This window comes from Macaca mulatta, chromosome 3, assembly GCF_049350105.2.
Source record: "Macaca mulatta isolate MMU2019108-1 chromosome 3, T2T-MMU8v2.0, whole genome shotgun sequence".
In the NCBI taxonomy this organism is placed as follows: Eukaryota; Metazoa; Chordata; class Mammalia; order Primates; family Cercopithecidae; genus Macaca; species Macaca mulatta.
The window spans coordinates 21,134,302-21,156,945 of record NC_133408.1 but is presented as its reverse complement, the minus strand read 5'-3'; the positions used below and the strand labels follow the sequence as shown (position 1 = coordinate 21,156,945).

Here is a 22,644-nt window from a genome sequence, read left to right as displayed (position 1 = left end):
GATTAATATAGTCTGCTTTGCATTTTGTCTGCTATATTACAAAAGGGTCGCATCTATTCTCAGAATTATAATCAAAGCCACTGAAGGAGAAAAGTAGGCATTTAGAAAAGTGAACCTACTGGATGACTAAGGACCTTCAGCAAAGTAGTAGATTCTCAATAGCATGTTATCACTCTTTACAAAGATCTCATCTTCAAGTTTTGTTGGACAACTATATGTGTAGCCTGTGAAGTTCTGATAAATAATGATGATACATGATACCAATTTCTTTAATTCTTGCCTTTAAAAGATGTTGCAAGATAAAACAATGCAATAACTGGTTCTTGATATATTTGGCATTTAAAAAATACACACTTAGTGGAAATCACTCTAGACATTTAAAAGTAACATTGAGCTTATGAATATTTGCATATGAAAAGTGAAAAGAAAAGGATCATCTTAAGTGTAATAGTTCCCCATTGATAGCGTGAGTTAGGACAGTTGGTCTGGATGGCCTTGTGAGTATCTCCTGCCTTCATCATAGCTCCACCTCTTCTTCCCAGAGTTTTGCGAGAGATATCATGAGATACGAGAAAACATTTGCAAGATAAGGCAGAATCTTTCTTTGGTCAAGGACATGGAGATTGGGCAGGCTGAGTTTAGCAACTCAAGTTTAGTGATCAATGGCAAATAATATCAGGTCTCCATGTTAAGAAGTAATTGTGAATTTGAGATGCCAGAGAGCTCATGCTTGGTTAAAGGAGCAACTATTGCTTAATTCCAATGTATGATTTTCAATCAATTTCCAAGAATTTCCTTGTGTTTCGGTTCTAAACAGTCTGCTGTTAAAACCATGGGTACACGTTGGATGTTATGGTAATACAAAGGAAATGGTTAGACAATACAACTGTTTATGGAAGTTCCTGTGGTCCACCTACAAAAGACAAGTTGACAATCACAGTGGCTGCTGTTGTCAATCCTGGACTGTTGTGTGCTGCAGCATTTTCACCCTGGCCATTCAACACAGTGCATGGACATCATGTCTTTCCACTGATACTTTTTTAAAGATAGTTTTTATATAACCAAATCCTCATTCCATTTATAATGAGGTACCATAAATGAATTACCTGAAACAATATGTTTGTCTGTTATCTTTCACTGTTTCTACTTCACATTAATTTTTAGCTATAAAATTGATAAACTGATGCTTACTACTATCTCTTTCCCTCTTTTACTCCTTGGTTTTCAAATTTTATTTCAATGTCAGAGAATTTCCTTTACTAGGAACAATGTATTACAACACAATATTTAAAAATAAACTACTTAAATTTGGATGCCAATAATAATAATACAACTCAATGGAACTTGAGTTGTTAAACTCAGCCTTCCTGCAGTTTGATAATTGTATTTCAGAGCTACCTCACCATGACTTCCTTGCAACTTTTTTCCCTATAGACAAAATTGAAGCTGAATTCAGGAAGTTCCAGGGGGCTTTATACTTGCTGTTAATAATGTTATTGCTTTATTGATCAACTGTGTGAGTAGAATAGGCATAATTTTTAGTACACTTAACCTATCGTCAAAGTCAAGATCATAAAGCCTTCCAGCAACATCATAACCTTGGTTTTAAAATATCCCTTTTGAAAACATTCATTGAAATAGCACCTACTGTGAGTCAGGTAACAGGAAGAGTTGTAAAGAAGAAGAATATGCATTCTCCACCTTCACAGGCTAGTGAAGGTGATGGTGGATACAATTTAAATGCAGTCGGAAAATAAAGATCATGTAATGTAACATATTTTGTACATTGACAGTACATTGACAAATGATTTTATACTTCGAACAAACTCATCTCAATATTTCAGTTTCTAACTATGAGACAATTTCAAGCAACTGAGTATTTTCTCTTAAGAATCAAATTTCTAATGTCTTATGTACTGTCAATGTGAAATTCATAATACTGACTCCACTTATCCCCCATGCTGGAATGCTTATATATTGAATAGTATTTAGATTTGACAATTACATTGGTAATTGTCTTGATTCCAAGGAAAGCATAGAAACATTTTTAAAAATGTAAGATAAAAAATTCAGGAGATAAATGTAATCATTCCTTATGTTTTTACAGTCATTGTCTTTCACTGGCTCTGAAGTGAGTTGTAACAAACATTCTTTACTCCTGGTCTTGATACCAGTTCTGGCTAGGATGAGGAGGAAATTAGGAGTTTTATTTAACAGTTTCTCTAGGAAGCAGAATGTCATTATAACAGATACTGTCCTGGCAGTCTTTATCTTGAGCAACCCGTGCATACCTGTGTTGAGGTAGCCCAGATCATGGGGTTGGCTTTGTGCCGCTCCCATGTGGCTTTGTGCCACTCTGTCTTTGGCACTCCAGTGTCCTGTAGTGCCAGAAACCCAATCTTGAATTCTAATCTGTGGTACTAAGACCCTGATGTTTTCCTCATGGTGCATGTCATCCTTCCCATATGACCAGTAACCTGTTACCCCTCTCTGAGAATCAGCAGGAGCCAGTCTTGTCATGTATACCCATCTTGGCCCATGCCATCTCTTTTTCTTCTTTTTCTTTTTTGAGACAAAGTCTTGCTCTGTTGCCCAAGTTGGAGTGCAGTGGTATGATCACAGCTCTGCAACCTTCACATCCCAGATTCAAAGAATCCTTCCACCTGAGTCTCCCGAGTAGCTGGGACTACAGGTGCGTGCCACCACGCCTGGCTAATTTTTGTATTTTTTGTAGAGCTGGGGTTTCATCATGTTGTCCAGGCTGGTCTTGAACTTGATCAGCCTGCCTTGTCCTCCCAGAGCATCTCATCTTTTGGATTGGACCTTCTTGAGTAGTTGGATCTATGTGAGCCAGGCTGACTACCCTATCTGACTTTGAAAAAAAAAAACAACATTAATTTGTTGGCTACTCCTACAACAGGATTTAGTATCCGGTACTCTTTAATGTGGACTTCTCCTCCCTTCTCTGGGTGATAGTGAGGTCATCGTGTTCTGTGTTGTAACCTGTCTGAGAGTCAACAATATTTGCAGAAAGTCCACAGTGTTTTAGAGGCTTTTAGAACAGAATTAGAATCCCGGAACTACCAGTTGAGTGGAGCTCCCCGGACATCAAGCAGTCTCACTGCCACAGGACCGTTTTAAGGAAATTAGCAAAATTTCAAGGTCAAAATCATTTGGCAAGGAATTCTTTTCCCTTGCTTACATCTAATTGGTCTCTACCCATGAGATATGCTCATATAGAATTAACTTCAGATTTTAAAAATATGGAATATGTGAGTTCTGGTTTTAACTGCTTCCTTGGCAATTAAACGTCTCTATTGGGAAAATATAAAGTTATACACATACTTACTGCAGGTATCATCATTTTGGAACTTGTCAATATTGTGTACACTGAAGTGATCACAGTTGAACTCACATTTCTTATTTGTGTTTTGGTTTCACACAACTTTTTGTCTCATAAAAAGGTGGTTGTTGAAAATTTTGAAGCATGACTTGAAAGTTTTACAAATTATTATTATGACTTTAACTGAGAAGGAAAAAAAGTGGAAAATATTTAAAAATTAGGAAACCCATGGCTTTAAATTAAAACTTTGGGATTCTCATCCCTATAGCACTGCTCTTGACTAATCTAAATACCTATAATAATACGGGGTTTAAATGTGAGCCCTTCTCTGGCGTATGAGGGAACTGATTAACTAGAGGCATTTTCTTTGAATTTTATGCTTGGCTCCAATATAGATTTTATTGGATCCTCTTCCTAAGCTACCATCCATTGTGTTAGAAACATATATCACTCACTATAGCTAGGCAGCTGTGAAATGAAGTATAGGATCAACTCTGTTTTTCACTCTGTTGAGGAAAAAAATTTTTTTTAAACCTCTTATTTCACATTCTTATAACTTTTGGGGAAAACCATTCTATACCCCGTGAAAGTTATAGTTTCTCAGTTTCATTTTCAGACCTGGGTGATCCCCTCTTCTGACACACATATAATTATGTTCTACATTCTGAGGATTTATTGAGTGTACTGCTAACTGGTCTTTAAACTATATTCTTCAAATCCTGCTTTTGCTTGAATAATGTCATCTCTATCTTCAGCATATATTAATGACTGGAATATTAAAAGAAATTTGCCTGAGAAGTACATTATGTTTAAAAGCTATTCGATGCTATATATATGATATTTCCTGGTGACATGGCTTGGCTCTGTGTCCCCACCAAAAATCTCATCTTGTAGCTCCCTAATTCCCATGTGCTGTGGGAGGAACCTGGTGGGAGATGATTGAATTATGGGGGCAGGTCTTTCCCGTGCTGTTCTCATGATAGTGAATGGATCTTAGGAGATCTGGTGGTTTTAAAAACAGAGTTGCCCTGCACAAGGTCTTTTTTTGCCTGCTGCCATCCACGTAAGATGTGACTTGCTCCTCCTTGCCTTCTGCAATGATTGTGAGGCCTTCTCAGCCATGTGGAACTGTAAGTCCAATAATCCTCTTTCTTTTGTAAATTGCCCAGTCTCAGGTATGTCTTTATTAGCAGTGTGAAAATGGACTAATGCACCTGGCATTTAAAAAAAGTACTATATTTATTGCATATAAGTGAAAATTTATAAAACTAACTATGTTAGTAAGGATAGAATAGGTTAGGCTTCTATGAAAATAGCCATGAAATGTGGTTTAAGACATACAGTGAAGGTTAAAGACAAAAACAGATTTATGTAATGATCACATAAATTCTGTTAAGGCTCAGGGAGTTTTCAGAGTAGCTCCTCTCTCTATGCGATGACCTCTGTCTCTGTGATGAGAGGTCACTTGCTTCTTGTGGTATTTCCATTTCAACACATGGTTTCTACAGTTGCCTTTGATAGAGAAGATAGGTTCTTGAATGTCTCAGCCTGGAGCTGACCTGCATTACTTCTACTCAGTTTTCACTGTCTAGAACCAGGTTTCTCAACTATGGCTGGGGTGAATAATTTGTTTTGGGGGACTCTCCTTGCACTGCAGGATGCATGCCAGTGTCCCTGGTGTCTACACACCAGATACCAGAGATGTCCCCTCTGGCTATGATAACCAAAGATACCTCTAGAGGTTGGGGTGGGGTTGGCAGTGAATGGAAAAATTGCTTTTGGTTGAAAACCACTGAACCAGAGGTAGTCATTTAGCTCTAACTGCAAGGTTGTTTCGGGAAGAATGGTCTTCTTGTGTTTACAGGAAGGTGAGGAAAATCAGACATGGATATGCACTAGTAGACTGCAACATATTAGCTAATGGAAATACAGACTTTTCATCATTTCACTATGTATCTAAACATATGAAAAATGTTACTGTTTCAATTTTAACATACAACAAAACAAATAATACGGCATGTCCAAAGTAAATTAACAATTCTGAGCAATGAACTAAATTTTATTAAGTTGTAGAAAGAAACATTTGTAGTAAAAATATATTAAAAGAATTATTTAAAGAAGTTGAAATAATAATTATTGTATTTGACTATAGGAAGCTTAGGAAAAACACTAGCAAATAATGTAAATATGAGCATTAGAAAGAGCAAACTAGTGTGACTATAAAAACTTGTTTAGCATCTCTGAACATAAGTTTAATATTGAATACAATTTGTTATTAGTCATTAAAACAACCTCTTCTGGGATAGCCTAGTTCAGTGTATACTTGTTTACACATGTTGACCTTGGTAATATGCTTTGTAAATGTGTTGCCAAGTTGTATTTATTAGTCACAGACTAAAGAATATATATTAGTCACAGGATAATTAGAATGCTTTCAGTTATAAGGCTAGAAACCTAGTGGAACCATCTTCTGGCAGACACACACACACAGGGAGAGAGAGAGAAAGAGAGAGAAAGGAATTTTTCAGAAAGAGCTTTTGGTTTACAATAACAAAGCTTTGTTTATTGTTCATGTTACATTCTGGCTGTAGCTGTCCTCCATATATCTTCTCATTCTGGGGCACAGTTTTAAGGAGCAGCCCCTGTCTTAGACTTGTGGAAGAGGAAAAAAATAATCATAGAACAAGCTGATGGATCTTATGGTCTCTACTTGGACATATCATATATTCCTTCTGCCCATATTCAATCAATTAAAGCAAACCATATGGCCACGCATGCTGTCTGTCAATGGGTGAGGGAAGTATCTCCTTCCACGGGGAGGTGCTGCCAGTGACATGACCATAGGAGGGATATAGGTCCTCTTACAGAGAGGACAAGAGATCATTGTGAACAATAATATCATCCATCACAGATGTTGAGATGGCTCACTGAAGATAGGGACAGAACTAGAACTGGTCACAATTGCAGTCATCTCTGCTTCTCTTTGTTTTAGCTACATTCTTTCCAGCTATGAAGAGGAAGTCAACAGCAGTCCTAGATTTATACTTCCCCAATTAGCAAAATAAATAAATAAATAATTAAATTAAATTAAATTAGAATGAAATGACTTCTCTTTGCTTTACAATAACATGACTGACCATTCCCATGTGTCTAAAAGTAGTGTGGCTAAAAGTACAGGAATGAGATTTCATCTGGCCCATAGTTATGTCTTGACTGGATGAGAAACATTTCCCTAAAGGGGAATATTTCCCTAAAGGAGGGCAGGGGTACAGGTACTGGGAAGCCCAGAAGCTGTGTAAAGTGGTGACTTCACCGAAATGCAGTAGGACAGAATATAAACAGACAATATAAAAATGTGAGTTTTTCATCTTTCTTTAAGTTTGTGCTTCCCTATTTCCATAGTTATACAGAAAGTTTTGTCATAATAATCAAAGGGTAAAATTTACAGAACTCAAAAATCAATTTTGGGGAAAAATGGTTCCCCACGTGTTCCTTGTAAACCTATGAATAGGGATCCAGAACAGTAGCAGCTTGTTACTGCATTAAAGTTGTAATATTGTTAACTTGGCAAAGAAGAGAACTTTAAGTTGCTTTACTCTTGCTTCCAACTACTATTGATTTTTTTTTCAAAAACCCTTTGATGTACTGAGATTTTTTTAATGTAGAGAGTTGAAAAAGGATCAGTGAACCAACAATTATATATTGTAGCCATTTGTAGGTATGTCAGAGATAGAGAGAAGCTCAAATTATAGTAATTGACTTCCTAGAGCACATTTGGTAATGTCTGGAGATATTTTGGGTTTTCAGAATCAGAAGGGAGAATGCGATTTCTGTCTAGTGGGTAGTCTCATAGATGCACATCCTACATTATACAGGATGGCCCCTCATAACAAAGAATGGTCTGTCCCCAAAATGTCGATAGTATCCAGGTTGAGAAAGCCTGCATTAGGGAGTTCTGCTGAGATCAGGAAGCTCTGGACTAGGGTAAAATGAAAATTAAAAAGGATATAGATACCAGAAATGAACCCATGGGGGTGTGTGCCTGATTGGGTAAAGCCCATAAAAGACGTGTCCTGAAATTATCCCCTCATCTTTTTGTTTTTGCATTTCAATTTCAGTCCATAATTGGCCATGCTTTCTTTAATTGATTGAATCCTAAGAATTCTATTAGAATTAGAAGGAATCTTAGAGATAACCTAGATCTTGGGCAAGGAAAAGTAAAAATATCTTCAATGACCAGACTAGTAACCAAATATGTGATATGGTAAAGTTAAAGAGAGACTCTGTCAACTGAGAAGGCCTCAGATAAACAATATTCTGGCAGCAGTAAACATACCTGCTACCCAGATCTTGATTTCCAATACTATTTTCCAATAAAAGGAACAAGGGCTCTTGGAGAAATGCCTGATTCTAGGACTGGGGCAGAACATATGAAATAAGTATCAATCTGGAGCATCTTAAGGTGCTGGAAGTAAAAAAGTCCTTAACAAATAAACCAACCTACATTGATAGGGTATGTCAAAGGAGAACAAGAGCCAACAGAAAGAGCTGCAAATAGCAAGAGCTACAACAATTCGAGCACTAAAATAAAGCAGTATTGGATTATAACCCAAAGTATAAAATAAATATCCATGAGTCTATACTGATATAAATATGTGATTTTATAAATTAATAAATAAGGAAGAAGAGACAATTCTCCTATGCAGAAGAATTTCAAATATAACTCCCCACATCTGACGTGTGAGCTGCACAGAATTATTTCTTTCTAATGTGTATGGTGTGGAAAGATGAGGGGGGAAAGTAACTTTACAGTGGAACATCCTGACTACATTAGCCAGATGATCAAGGTCAGCATCAAAGGTCATAAATCATGTGGATAGTATATACCCTTGATATGATGTGATGAAACTGTTACTTCCTCTGCATACCCCTCAACTCTAGTCTACTTATGGGAAAAATATCAGATAAATTCCAATACATGAGCATCCTACAAAGTACTTTGCCAATACTACTCAAAACTGTCAAGGTCATCAAAAACAAGGAAAAGTCTGGGAAACTGACACAGCTCTGAGGAGCCTAAGGAGACCTGATGACTAAATGTAATGGCGTATCATGGATAAGATCCTGGAACAGAAAAAGGATATTAGGTAACAAATGAGGAAATCCAAATAAACTATAAACTTCAGTTAACAACAATGTATAAATACTAGGTTGTTACTTGTAACCAATGTAGGAAGCTGCTTGTATTAGTCTGTTTTCATGCTGCTAATAAAGACATACCAGAGACTGGGCAATTTACAAAAGAAAGAGGTTTAATTGAATTAAAGTTCCATGTGGCTAAGGAAGCCTCACAATCATGGCGGAAGGCAAGGAGAAGCAAGTCACATCTTACATGGATGGCAGCAGGCAAAGAGAGAATGAGGAAGATGCAAAAGCCCCTGATAAATCCATCAGATCTCATGAGACTTATTTACTACCATGAGAACAGTATGGGGTTTGGATGGGGACACAGAGCCAAACCATATCACCACTATGACAATAATCATAGGGGAAACTGTGTGCAGGGGATATACGGGAAGTCTGTTCTATTTGATCATTTTTTCTTTAAAACTATTCAAACATTGTCTATTAATTAAACCAATTAAAGGGAGGGGTAGGACCTATGAGATCCTAGAAAATGAATGCCCTGACAGTTTAACATTTTGCAGGTTGATTAAAAACAATGGAATTGACTTGCAATGAAATTCAGTCCATAGATGCCCAATTTGTAATCTGTAATCTAGTTGATCTCCTTTATTTTGCAGATGATAGGACAAGAGCCTCATCATTAGTAAAGGGTTTACAGAAGCTGCACCATGATCAATTGCAAAAATCAGCCAACTGAACTTCCTGGGCGGCGCTCTCTTCTCTAAGTAGCCTCTGCTGTGGGTGTGCTGCTTTGCTAGAAAAGGGTGGCAGCTATTAGTGACCAGAACAGTTACTTTTTGATCTTCATGTTTAGATATGTTTGACTAGACTGACACTGAAGCTTATTATACAAAACAAAAATGAGAAAACAGAATTCTACACACAGCAATGTTCTTAGAAGAGCAGTTTTAACAACTGTCAAATATTTTTAAGAAACAAAGGAATAGTACTTCTATAACTTGTCATGAATTTTGCAGCAGCTAAAATTGGTGGAGCAGTAAGCTTACTTTTTTTTTTTTTTTTTTACAATGATGATGAGATTAGGATAAGTGAGAATTCTGGGGATTTAAAAAAATCTGGTATTGTTTAAATAATACAAGATAAACTATTTAAGTAGGAGTCATAAAATGCAGACTAACTCCTAACTTAGCCAAGCTATCACCTTCATGACTTTGGATATGAGCAGAGCCTAAGAAGTGAGAAAAATGATGCCAATATACATACTCTTATCTTGAATACCCTCATGTGGTTGAATACTCAGGTTATGAATGCACTTTAGATGAATTGATAGTCTTATAAATGCACAATGAGTATAGTATATAAACATAAAATATATTCTTTAGTGTTATTCATCTTTTAACATGGGAATATTCCATATTAATCATCAGTTTGAAAATTGACTCTTTTAGTTTGAAAAATTGGTTCTAGTCTTATAGATTTTTCCAAAGTTAATTATTTATTTCTTTTTAATAGCATAGTTAATGGAAAGAAAATGTGATTTTTTTTTTTTTTCCATCATCAAATCAAACATTTGGAATTTCCCAGACTGGTCTAAGTTCCCGTTTTCTTTCTCTTGTATTAAAATGGGTAGTAGTTTTAAGAACACTTGTTATGGATTATCTCAATCCTTAATATAATCCTCAGAGGATGAACCATTATTTTCCTGCTTTAAATATGTGGACACTGAAAGTGACAGTGAGTGAATGGCTGTCTGACTCCAAGTAAGATCATGTATTTACCCTCTATGTTCTATTGACATATACTACAGCTGTTTACAAAAATTAAAAGCTGATTATATCATATTTACTTCAAACCCTGCAACAGTTTCCCAGTTCTGTTAGGAGCAGGACTCAGGGAAATCTTCTATGAACTCCCTGGTGCCCATCAACAGGCCCAAGAGGAGACTGGAAGGCCTTGATTTATGGCCTTGCTCTTCTTTTTACTTTATAAAATTGGTCATGCATTCAATTATATATTTGATTATTTGTGTAATATCTTTTATCACATAGTCTGTAAATTCTCTCAGGACAGGACCATATAATTAATTGTTGCCTCCGTGGTACCTAGAACACTCTCTGGGACATAGTAGACCATGAAGAACAGTCATTGAATGAATGAATGGGAAAGGGTAATTTATTTACATGTGACAATATAGCATTTAAATGGCATAGTTTAGACCCTAACTCTGCCTGTAGTCCATGCAAGATACTGACATATAGTAAGTTACCCTGTTACTTTAGTAATAAGTGTCCTTGGATAGAGCTCTGGATTGTTCTAATTAAATCTATTCTTCAGTCAATGACATGATAGTGGAGTGTATGTGTGTCAAAGTTTATTGACTATTAAATTATGGCAATTTGAAATGTGTGTGATACTTTCTTAGAAATTCTGTTTGCCTTATTTTGTAAAAAAATAGAATGTAGTTGATGATAATAAGAGGAATAAAAACTGATCTTGTCTGCTAGTTGTGTGCGGGGGGTGGCAGGAGGAAAGTTTGGAAAAAATTAATCTCCTTCCTTGGTAAAGTAGATGTAGTGGGTTGGATAGTTGTATAGTATAGTCTCCAAAATTCCCATCTACCCATAACCTCAGAATGTGAACTTATTTAGGAATAGCATCTTTGTTGATGTAATAATTAAGATGAGGTCATATCAGATTATGGTTGGCCATAATTCCAATGACTGGTGTCCTTATAAGAAGAGGTCAAAACACAGAGACACACACAGGGAAGATGGCCATGTGATCATGGAGGCAGAGATTGAAGTGATGCAGCCATCAGCCAAGGAACAACAAGGACTGCCCGTGGCCACCAAAGGCTATGAGAGAGGCAGAGAATAAATTCTTCAGAAGGGATCAGCCTTGCTGACACATTGACTTTGGGTGTCTAACCTCTAGAAGTGTGAGAGAACAAATTTCTGGTTTATACCATCCAGTTTATGATGGCTTAAACATCAGAAATTTTGTTATGGCAGCCGTAATTCCAAGAATTCTCTACTAGGAAGCTAATATAGTATGTTTGATCTCCCATAATTTGGAAACATCATTATCTATAGCCTGAGTAGAAGGCCCCCACATCCCAGCCACAGGACGTGATGCCCACTCCTCTCTTGCTTCACCCCACTGCACGCTCTCACTGCATCCCCACCTGAAACCAAAGTTCTCCTTTCCCATCTGCAGAACCAGTCGACGCTGGGCAGGAATCGCCATGGACCTTCTGCACAAGCCCAAGGATGCCGAATTTGCACGATATGAACAAAGGACCCAGGCGATTGAATTTCACTATTTATCAGAGAATGGTGAAGTTTTTCAGTGAAGGGGACAGGATGTAAAGAGGTTTAAGAGAAAGGACTGCAAGGAGTGAGTGGGAGAAGAGAGTCAGGGGACAGAGGGCTCTTCAAAGGTATCCTTTTAGGGCCTACACTTGAAGACTTACTAATGTTTTGGCACATGGGTATGATATCAGATACCCACCCTCCCCTTTTCAGTTTTCGAACCAGTTCTTGAAATTAAAACCTCTTATGTGGTTGGCGCAGGTTTGGAGAAAGGCAGATGAGGGGTATTCTGTAGAGACAGGAGGTTAACCACCTTCTCACTCCTGGCAGCTATCCAGTGGGAAATAGCAATTCTTCAGGTTTAAACAATGGTAGAAGGTGGATCTACCATGATTGATAATAACTCATATGAAGAAAAAGTGTGGTCAAGGCCACAGATTTTCTCTCCAGAGTACGTGTCTCAGGTGATGCTCTGAGGGACAGAAAAGGGAGTATCTTTCCACATGGGTTTTACTTTTGGCAAACACAAAACAACTTTCCAAAGCATATGAATATTACCTAGAGTCAAAGAAATCATTCTTACTTTAGAAAGACATAGTTTAGCCAATAAAAGAAATGCAAATCAAAACCACAACGAGATACCATCTAACACCAGCCAGAATGGCTATTATTAAAAAGTCAAAAAATAACAGATGCTAGTGAGGTTGTGGAGAAAAAGGAGCACTTATATACTGTTGGTGGGAGTGTAAATGAGTTCAGTTATTGTGGAAGGCAGTGTGGTGATTCCTCAAAGACCTCAGGACAGAAATACCATTTGACCAAGCGATCCCAATATTGGGTATACACCCAAAGGAATATAAATCATTCTATTATGAAGACGCATGCACACATATGTTTGCTGCAGCTCTATTCACAATAGCAAAGACATGGAATTAACTTAAATGCCCATCAATGATAGACTGGATAAAGAAAATGTGGTACATTGGCACCGTGGAATACTATGCAGCTATGTAAAAGAATGAGATCATGTCCTTTGCAGGGACACGGATGGAGCTGGAGGTCATTATCGTTAGCAAACTAACACAGGAAAAGAAAACCAAATGTCATGTTCTCACTTATAAGTGGGAGCTAAATGATGAGAACACATGGACACATAGAGGGAAACAACACACACTGGAACTTTTTGGAGGGTGGAGGGTGGGAGGAGTGAGAGGATCGGGAAAAATAACTAATGGGAACTAGGCTTAATACCTGGGGGATGAAAAAAATCTGTGCAGTATAAACTCCATGACACACATTTACCTATGTAACAAACCTGCTCATGTACTCCTGAACTTAAAGGTTAAAGTAAAAAATAAAATACAAAAATTTAACCCTAAGTTAATTCCAAGTCCACTCTACTAACTAATGACTGTTCCTAGGAATTACTTGTAGCACCTTCATGACCTGGAAATTGGATAAAGTAATTTTTTGTCAAAATCCATATTACCTGGCACCTGGCACTTGCGGCCAGGACGGAGGGAATAGAGTTTTGCAAAGAAAAGAAAAGTTTCCCCTCCAGTAAGTTAAGTGAATCTTTTCAACCACTTATTGTTTTATCTATCCCATGGCTGATGGGAAAGACTGAAGAAATATGTGCCTTACCCAAAGGGAAAGTCATGGCTGTCTTTTACAGCGTCAGAACTTGATGGGATTTTTAATGTTTTCTCTATTACTGGTTGAAGCAGAGCCTGAGTGGGTGATGGAATAACTTATAAAATACAGGAATAAATCCATCTAGCCCAAGAAAATCACTGAAGAGCAAGATATAATCAGCGTGAATATTTCCTCCTCTAATAACTGCATAAGGAGTTTATTGATTGAGAGAAGGCAGAGTAAAATAAATATTTTCAAGAATATTTTCAAAAGATTTCATGAGATGATGATTTCGGATATTGCATATCTGCTTTGTCTGGATAGCAAACATTTTTGTCTGGAAAAAATCTCCCATTTTTCAAAAGCTATGTATGGGTTGGTTTGTGCTAACCAATTCTCTTTTCACACCCATCCATTTGTCATGTACAGGTTTGTTTATCTTCGGATTTTCTAAGGATTCTCTTTACTCACTCTGGCTCCATAATGCACTGTCCTTAACAGACAAAGAATCTGCTACTGACTCACCATGAGTAGCTTTTCCAGTGGCGGTAAAGGAAAGATGCTCAAATTAAAATCCATCGTTTCCAAGACAGCTATTTAGGGTTAAAGCTGTAGCCTTGAACCAAGCAAAAGGGGCATTTTTTTATGCAAAAGTCAGACACTGAGCAATGAGTGGTGAGTTTTAGTCAACTGTTCTTTGATTTATTCATCTACTCATTTCCCATAATTATCAATTATGTTCTAGGTCAGTGGTTCTCAAACTCGGTTGAAATTATAATTTCATGTTAGTCTTCAAAGAAGATGAAACAGTGAGGTTTGGGTACCTCATTCCAGAGATCCTGATTTAATTGTTCTGAATTGAGTCTGGGCATCTGTCACTTTAGAAGCTCTCTTGTGTTTTCAGTATATAGCCAGGTTCAAACATTATTGTTCTGTGTGCTGGATACAGTGGTGAAACATACAGATGGTGGTCTTGCTCACAAGAAACTTATGTTCTGGTGTGAAAATGAAGGGCCATAGACAGATGAGTAAGGTGAATTCATATAATGCTAGGTTCCATGGAGAAAATAGAAATAGGTGAGAAGGATAGAGAGGAACAAAAGGGGGGGATATTTTTTAAACAGAGTGGTTCATAGGGGAGATGAGGAATGAGCAGAAACTTTAGTGTGTTTATTGTGCTCAAGAGAGGAGAAGCAGAGAAGAAACATTTTTGCTTTAGAAATAAATCAAAACACATACATTTCATCCATTTTAGTGATAAGAGCTTCATTATTCTTACAAAACTAAGTCTCAGGACTCTATGTTAATAGGTCAATTGGGGGTACAAAGATGAATAAGGAACACAAAACTCTCAATCTAGTACAGTACATAATTAACAAATTTGATATAATTTGGAACATTCTAACGTGGTGGTGGTGACATGAAGGAACTTTTGATCCATCAGTGGGTTTTAGGCTTGTTTTAGCATATTCAAGGACTGTTTACTCAGCTTGTTTTCTATTTAGCACTCCTTTCACCTTAAGTTTGGCTTTTGCCTTTTAAATTTTAGAAGGGTGTTTTAAATGGAATTTCGAACTGATGAGTGTTAGGTGATTGTACTGATCTTCGAGTAGAATTGATCAAATGAGTAATTTAGGACAAAAACATTCACTTCTCTTTTGCTCTGAACTTTGCTAGGCACTGTGGTGATTCAAAATGAGTTAGATATAGTTAGTTACCTGGATAGATTTAAGGAAGAGTAAATAAAACAGAAAAGAATGTAATCACAATGCAAAATTAAAAGTGCAATTATAAGGAATGCAAACAGTGTGTGGGCGAGCGGAGGAGGGAGTGAAGAACTTCAACTGATAGTAAACCTGGTATTGACATCCAGGCTACCTCAGGGGGCCGGTGCTGGTTCTATTCATACTTATTCCACAAAATGATATGTCCAGAATGGTGTGGTTTTTGATGAAATCTGATTCCCAAGGAGATAAATTAGGTCATTAGTTAATTAAAAAAAATCTTGGGAGCCAGTTAAAGAAATGCTTATCTCTAAATAATAAGTATATTCATTCTGATTTTCTTTCTAGATGGTCTTTTCTTTTTGTTGCACTTGACTTTCACTTCAGAAGCAATTCTGGGTGATTTTTAGTTGTTCATTAACATCCCAAGATAACACATTCTGTGTTTAGCTTTTACAGAAACTAGGAAAAGGGCTTATAGAGAAAAATACAGATGAAAGCAGGAGTTGCATAATAATAGTAATTTCACAGCACCTTTCCCCCTTGGCATTTAAAACATCTTGCAAAATACAAACAAATATACGAGAACTCCCAGTGGGAAGGTGGCAAAATTCATAGCCTCCATTTATAGATGAGTCTTCCCAGAGAATCTCGGAAAAGAAAAGTGAGGTGATATGATGATTTTATAGCTACCCTAAAAATATCCTTGACGGAAGAGCCTTCTTACGAGAAACCAAATTTTGTACACAGTGACTGTTGGTAATGGACACATTTATTACTGATTATAACAATAGCAAACCTTCCATATTAATATTGAAGGTTTAATATAATAGCAATATTAATATTTGCTGTTATCAGTGTCATTCAGTACTTGGTTAAATGATAAACTTCCAGATTGAATCTTAATTGTACATACTTCAAAGTTTTCCCCTCTTACTTGGAGTTATTCTGTATTTAATACTTGATTCCACTGTTTTATGAATTGATTTTACCCTACCGAACTGACTGTAAGATCAGTGTGAGAAGGGGATTCTCCTAATACACAGCTTGGTCTTCAGAACACAGTAGTGTTTTTTTTGTTTTTTTTTTTTTTTTTTGGAGACAGAGTCTCACTCTGTCGCCCAGGATGGAGTGCAGTGGTGCAAGTAGTACAATCTTGGCTCCTTGCAACCTCCATCTCCCGCGTTGAAGTGATTCTCCTGCCTCAGCCTCCCAAGTAGCTGGGACTACAGGCACCTGCCACCATACCTGGCTAATTTTTTGTATTTTTAGTAGAGATGGGGTTTCACCATCTTGGCCAGGCTGGTCTCAAACTCCTGACCCACCTTGGCCTCCCAAAGTGCTGGGATTACAGGTAAGGGCCACTGTGCCCAGCCCAAGAACATAGTACTTTTTGAATAAAGCAAACTCTTTTGGAACAGAATGTTGAACCAGTAAACAAACAAACAAACAAACAAGCAAACAAAAAATAACATTTTTTTTCCTCTTATGAGACCACTTACAATTACTTATCACACCAGTGACTCTGGTCTATGTCCTTTTTGAGTTTACCTTTTAGGCTTTTATAGATTATTTTCTAGCCAGTTAAATCACTCTCTAAAAAGAATTCCTTTGACATACAAACCCAAGGAGATCTTTTGGTGGCCTGGTGTTGGTTTTTAGTACCTGCCAGCTCCCTTCTCACTTCCTGTGATGGCCATTACAATCTTTTGTACTGTAGTTAGTATTCTGTCTCATAGTAAATCCTTTCACTCTCAACGGGCAGCCTTAAATTTTTCCATGTAGACAATACTGAGACCCTTTGTACTCTTTACACTTTCCTTCTTTTCTCCTTTAGATAGCTTTCTTTCGTTGTTCCCACTTACGAATTTAGCATCCCTAATTCAGAAATCTGAAATCTGAAATGATCCCAATCCAAAACTGTTTTAGCCCTGACATGACGCCACAGTGGAAAATTTTATACCTGAATTCAGGCGATGGGTTGCAGACAAAGCATTCTTCCATGCACAAAATTATTAAAAATAGTGTATAAACTTACCTTCAGGCTATGTGTTTGTGTCGCAGACAAAACTTTCTTCTGTGCACAAAAGTATTAAAAATAGTGTATATAATTACCTTCAGGCTATGTGCATAAGGTATATATGAAAAGCAAAATAAATTTCATCTTTATACTTGGGTCCCATCCCAAAGATACCTCATTATGTACAGTCACATGTCACTTCATGATGGTTATACATTCTGAGAAGTGTATTGTTGGGTAATTCTTGTAGCTGTGTAAACATCACAGAACATCATTACATGAACCTAGATGGCTTAGCCTGCTACACACCTAGGCTACCTGGTACAGCCTATTGTTCCTAGGCCACAAACCTGTGTAGCTTGTTACGGTACTGAATACTGTGGACTATTATAGCACAATGTTAAGCAATTTTGTGTCTAAACATGACAAAAATAGAAAAGGTACAGTAAAAATGTAATATAGTGTTCTGGGACCACTGTTGTATAAACACATTCTGTTCCTAACCAAAATGCTATATGACACATGACTGTATATGCAAATATTTGAAAATCTGAGAAAAATCTGAAATCCAAAAGACTTCAGATCCCAAGCATTTCAGATAAGGGATACACAACCAATATAAGATGTTTTATTTTTTCTTTTTATTGTGTCTTGAACTAATCTTGGATTAACCAATCACCTGCCCCTGAAGCTAACTCCATTATCATTTACCCTCTTCTTAGCAGTGACAACATCTTTCTTGCCTCTGGACTCCCTTCTAAGATTACAGCTTTCTACATTTTAACTCACCTGCTCAAGTACTTCTAACTCAGCCCACTGTGACCTCCCACGGATTGATGACACTTCCCTGAGTACTCATCAGTACCTCCGGTCTGTCTCCAATTCCATTGTTTTTCTGATCCATCTTGTTAATCATTCCCTTGCAAACAGTCCTCAACTTCCATGCCTCTTTACCTGTATTTCAGCTTCTTCATCTGTAAAATGGGGATAATAGAAGTGCCTATTTCATGGGGTAGGAGGGGTGAGGGTTTAATGAATTTATAAAAAAATGCTTGAAACAATGTCTGGTACATAGTTAGCCTTGCATAGGTGATTATAATAATGAGGCTGATTATTGCTACTTCTTAGGAGTTTCAATTGCCTCCCAATTGCCTATAGTGATAAGACTTGAACTCCTTATCTTGGCTTTCATGCTTTTTCTTTCCTACCCTCATCTTCTTTGCTGCCACTCCACATACCCCATACCACTGTATGAGTCTCTCATCATTTCTTAATAGACTGTTTCACATCTCTGTCCCTTTGCATCTTCTGTTTCTTCTTCTTAGAATGACTTCTAGTACTCCTTTGTCTAGCTCATTTCAGTTGATCCATTAAGACCTGCATTAGTTATCTATTGCTGCATAACAGGTTAGCCCCAAAATTAGTGATGTAAAACAACAGTAAACATTTATCTCATGCAATGGTCCAGGAATTCGAAATTGGCTTGGCTTGGTGGTTCTGGCTGAGGGTCTCTCAGGCAGTTGCAGTTAAGTTGTAGTTAATTTGAAGGTTTGGTGCTGACTTTGAGGTTCCGCTTTAGGTTCTGCCTTGAGGGTTGCTCTCTCACATGGCTGGCAAGCTGGTTGGCTGTTGTCAGGAGGTCTCAGTTTCTCAATGAGTAGGTTACTTCTTAGGGCTGTTGAGTATTCTTACAACATGGAGGCTGGCTTTTCTTAGATCAAGGGGAGAGCAAGTAGAAGTGGAAATATATTTTATGGCCTAGTCTTGGATTCCACACACTGTCATTTCCTCAGTATTCTACTAGTCATCCAGGCAAGCCCTGACTCATTGTGGGAGGGGACTCCACAAAGGCTTGAAAGCCAGGAAGCCAGATTACTGGGGTCTAACAACTTTTCTGAGATCTTCTCCCATTACTCTAGGCAGATTTGTTTGCATTTATCTTTTTGGTGTCTCTGTGGAAGCACTTGTAGTGTTCGGGAGTTTATTTGTGTGGTTGCTGTTTACATCTGCCTTTTTCACAAAATTAAGAATAATGGGAAGGCAAACGCTATGCAATTTCATGTCTGTTTCCCCTGGGCCTATTCGTAGCCACAAAGTGGGGATCCAACAGGTGCAGATTTCATTGAATCAAATCATTACATGTTTCTGTTCAGCATTGAAAATCTATCTTCTAGGCTGGGTGCAGTGTCTCACACCTGTAATCTCAGCACTTTGGGAGGCTGAGGTGGGCGAATCACCTGAGTTCAGGAGTTCAAGACCAGGCTGGTCAACATGGCGAAACCCCGTCTCTACTAAAACAAACAAACAAACAAACAAACAAAAAATTAGCTGGGAGTGGCGCCTGTAATCCAGCTACTTGGGAGGCTGAGGCAGGAGAATTGCCTGAGCCCAGGAAGCAGAGGTTGCAGGAGCCAAGATCATGCCATTACACTCCAGCCTGGGTGTCAGAGTGAGACTCCATGTCAAAAAAAAAAAAAAAAAAAAAAAAAAAAAAATCTATCTTCTAGGATAATAGTTTCCTGAAATGAAAAATACTGTGTAGTCACTGTTGCTTTTTTTCATCTTGAGAACTAAATTATATTATGTACTCACAATTCTTCATTTTTTTAGAAAGAAAATCTTCCATTGTGTTCAGGTTATTACTTGAGCCAAAACCTATAATTTTCCTTTCCTGTGAAAAAGAGCCAATCTTCTAGTACATGATATTGTCTACCTTCATTTTGTCCAGCTCAAGTGAGATTAGCTGGGTGAGGTCTCTCCCACAAAACAACAATTTTGTCCAGTTCACTGCAAAAGCTCAATCTTCCTTTTCTACTTGAGACTTTGTGAAATTATAGTTTCATTTATTTTAAAAAAGATAAAAAGTAAAGTTAACAGTGATGGAGGTTTTGTGGTCAGGTATTTTCTAGAAATATTTTATCAAAGAGTAAAACAAGCAAATAATGTGTTTCTCTTGAGCTTTCAAATGCTAAAACTAATCTGAATAAGAGTAGGTTTGAGATTTAATTCTAGTGATCAGGATTGGAAGCATAATCTCAAGCTTTTACCTTTCACTCTAGTGCGCTGAAGTGAATTCGTTTTCAAACCTGAACACCTCTTTACATAACACAGCCTTAGTTTAAAGGCACAATTGACTGTCGCAAAAGAAGCAGTAGGTCTACAATTCATCCATTCAGTTACTCAACAAATATTTATCAAACACCTAATATGCCCTCAGATGGGTTTGTTAGTTTTCCCAAGTTTGAATATTACATAGGTCCACTTTAACTTACATTTCACATTGTCAAAGAGAAAAACAAAATGCACCTTACAGAATTTTCACTGTGTTCTTCTTTCCGTCTTGATTTTCTTTCTCTTACTGTATTCTAGACTTATTTTTCAGGATTAGTTTTAAAGCGCTCCCTATTAAGACATACCTTGCAGTACAACATTATGTAGGAGATATGATGGGTAGATTCATTCAAAAGCACCCTCCTCCGTGCCTTTCTGTACTATAGAAGCCTCTAAGAGAAGTACTTGAGTCATCAGCTTCCCTTATAGATGGAAGTGGCCATGTGGCAGAGTGTAGATTAATGAATTATAGGTGAAAGTACTGCAAAAAGCAGCTATTTGCCTGCTTTTTCCTCTCTTTCTTCCTGCTTAAAATGTACAAATAATGCTAGGTAGGACAAGGAGCCTCTTTGTGACTCCAAGGACGATAATCCCACACTAAAGACGGCAGAGCTGGCAAATAGAAGGGCCCTGGTTCTTTGATAATTTTATTAAAGAAATACACCAGCCCAGACTATCTCCTTCTTGATTATTCTATGTTATAAAAATAAATTCTTTAAGCAACTATATATTGAGTTTTCTGTTACTTGTAGCTGAATGAATACATTTAACTGATATACTCTTTAATTACATTCACTCCAGACTTTGTTGAATTTAAAGTGCACTCTCTTTAAGTTTAGGATGTTGGAAAAAGCCCAGTGGGTTGGATATCCTCCCATACTCCTTCCTGTCCCTCCCCCCTTTCTTCCTTACCTCCTTCCGCTTTAAATTCTACTGTTAGACTACAACTAGAACTTAATGTAATAAATTCCTCTGAATTTTTCTCTTGAATATGTTATGTATTTAAAAAGATGTCTATAATTATGTATGATATTTTCCTAAAGCCTTATATAATCCTCTAAAAGAGTATGCTTGCCATCTGTATGGCTTCATGGTTGATTTTCTGTCATGTAGGAAAGATGAATCTCCAAGACTTAGTTAAAGGTTTCACAGAATAAATATGAATAAATATACAAACATATTTTCAAAATACTTTGTGTTCACAGCTACAGCATTGCCTATTGTTTTCTCTGGAGACAATAAGTTGATATTTGTTGACTATTTGTCCAAATAGTAGTGAATCTTGGTGGTATACAATCAACATTTCAAAGATCAAGGCTCCAGTTTCTAGTTTTATTCTATTATGAACTTGAGAAGTTGTTTAAACTTACGATTTTTTTTTGAGACAAAGTTTCACTCTGTCACCCAGGCTGGAGTGCAATGGCATGATCTCAGCTCACTGCAAACTCTGCCTCATGGGTTCAAGCAATTCTCCTGCCTCAGCCTCCCAAGTAGCTGGGATTACAGGCATGCACCACCACGCCTGGCTAATTTTTTGTATCTTTAATAGAGACAGAGTTTCACCATGTTGGCCAGGCTGGTCTCAAACTCCTGACCTCGTGATCCGCCTGCCTCAGCCTCCCAAAGTGCTGAGATTATAGGCATGAGCCACCACGCCCGGCTTACTCTTAATGATTTCTAAATAGAAATAAAAATATTTGACTTAGTCTCCCTGGTAGATTGTTGTGAGAATCAAAAAAGGAAATGGATTGGAATAATGTACTATATAAATGCAAAATATAATACTATTAATTGTTACTAAAAATTCCAGAGTGTGAATGCCAGCATTACTTCAAATCAGGGTTATTTATTTGCTATGCATAAGCATAGATTTTAATGTTTTCCTATACTTTCCATTTGGAGGGTTCTATTAGTGAGGACATTAAAGATTGAAGGGAAAAAATACTTATTTCCCCCACCCTACTTCCAGCTCCATTTCGGAGGTGAATTTCTTGCTGAAATTAGTGTGTGGGGCAGACGAAGCATGGTGAAACCATTAGCATACTCCTTTCCAGGCTGTGATTAGTCTACTAAGAAAATCTACCTCTTGTGAAGTCTCCAGCCTCCAGGAATTACCAGGAGAGAAAAATGTTCTAAGGGAGAGATGAACTCTCACAAAAGTGAATGCATGGAACATATTCACCTCCTAGGAAATAGAGAAGCAAGGATACCAGTTCAAAGGGAATGGAACCAGCCATAATCATATAAGAAGCCAAAACATCAAAAGAGAAAACTTTCTTGCTAATTTTTCACTGCTTCAGTGATTCGTTCTAGCAAGGTGTGTGGGGAAGAAAAAACAAGTCTGGAGTTGGC

General features: G+C 37.4%; 1 long non-coding RNA gene across 1 annotated transcript in view; it reads left to right on the top strand.

Annotated features, from left to right (window-relative positions):
• Positions 1 to 22,644, top strand: part of LOC106997295 (uncharacterized) — a 294,922-nt gene that overhangs the window by 170,402 nt on the left and 101,876 nt on the right. The window lies entirely within an intron of this gene.